Below are 1,812 nucleotides of genomic sequence, written 5' to 3'. Positions count from 1 at the left end.
CCGCATGAACAACAACAACAAGAACAACAAGAACAACAACAAGAGCAACAAGAGCAACAAGAACAACAAGAGCAACAAGAACAACAAGAACAACAAGAAAAACAAGAACAAGAACAACAACATCAACCAGAACAACAACAACATGAACAACAAGAACAACAACAGCAACAACAACAACAAGGACAACAAGAACAACAAGAGCAAAAAGAACAACAAGAACAACGAGAACAACGAGAACAACGGGAACAACGAGAACAACAACAAGAACAACAACAACAACAACAACAACAACAACTAGAACAACAAGAACAACAAGAACACCAAGAACACCCAGAACAAAAAGAACAACAAGAACAACAAGAACATCAAGAACAACAACAACATGAACAACAAGAACATCAACAACCAGAACAACAAGAACAACAACAGCAACAAGAGCAACAAAAGCAACAAGAGCAACAAGAACGACAAGAACAACAAGAACAACAAGATCAACAAGGGCAACAAGAGCAACAAGAACAACAAGAACAACAAGAACAACAAGAACAACAAGATCAAGAACAGCAAGAAAAACAACAAAAATAAGAACAACAACAACAACAAGAACAACAACATGAACAACCGGAACAACAAGAACAACAAGAACAACCAGAACAACAACAACAAGAACAACTAGAACAACAACAACAAGAACAACAAGAACAACAAGAACAACAAGAACAACTAGAACAACAAGGACAACAAGACAACATGAACAGCAAGAACAACAAGAACAACAAGAACAACAGGAACAACAAGAACAACAAGAACAACCAGAACAACAACAACAAGGTCAACTAGAACAACAACAAGAAGAACAACAAGAACAACAAGAACAACAAGATCAACAAAAACAACAAGAACAACAAGAACAACAAGAACAACAAGAACAAGAACAACAACATCTACCAGAACCACAACAACATGAACAGCAATAACAAGAACAACAACAACAACAACAAGAACAACAACAACAAGAACATTGGGAACAACAACAGCAAGAACAACAAGGACAAAAAGAATAACAAGAACAAGAACAACAACAAGAACAACAAGAACAACAAGAACAACAAGAACAACAAGAACAACGAGAACAACGAGAACAACGAGAACAACGAGAACAACGAGAACAACGAGAACAACGAGAACAACGAGAACAACAAGAACAACCAGAACAGCAAGAAGAACAACAAGAACAACAAGAACAACAAGAACAACAAGATCAACAATAACAACAAGAACAACAAGAACAACAAGAACAACAAGAACAACAAGAACTACAACAATAACAAGGACAGCAACAACAACTACAACAAGAACAGCAAGAACAACAACAAGAACAACAAGAACAACAACAAGAACAACAAGAACAACAAGATCAACAAAAACAACATCTACAACAAGAACAGCAAGAACAACAACAACAACAAGAACAACAAGAACAGAAAGAACAACAAGGACAACAAGAACAAGAACAGCAAGAGCAACAACAACAAGATCCGCATGAACAACAACAACAAGAACAACAAGAACAACAAGAACAACAAGAACAACAAGAACAACAAGAACAACAAGAACAACAAGAACAACAAGAACAACAAGAACAACAAGAACAACAAGAACAACAAGAACAACAAGAGCAACAAGAACAACAAGAACAACAAGGACAACAACAACAACAACAACACCAAGAACGTCAAGAACAACAAGAGCAACAAGAACAAGAACAGCAAGAACAACAACAACAACAACAACAAGAACAACAAAAACAAG

Source organism: Megalopta genalis, unplaced genomic scaffold (assembly GCF_051020955.1).
Source record: "Megalopta genalis isolate 19385.01 unplaced genomic scaffold, iyMegGena1_principal scaffold0035, whole genome shotgun sequence".
In the NCBI taxonomy this organism is placed as follows: Eukaryota; Metazoa; Arthropoda; class Insecta; order Hymenoptera; family Halictidae; genus Megalopta; species Megalopta genalis.
The sequence above is the reverse complement of the archived record's forward strand: the minus strand, read 5'-3'. Positions refer to the sequence as shown.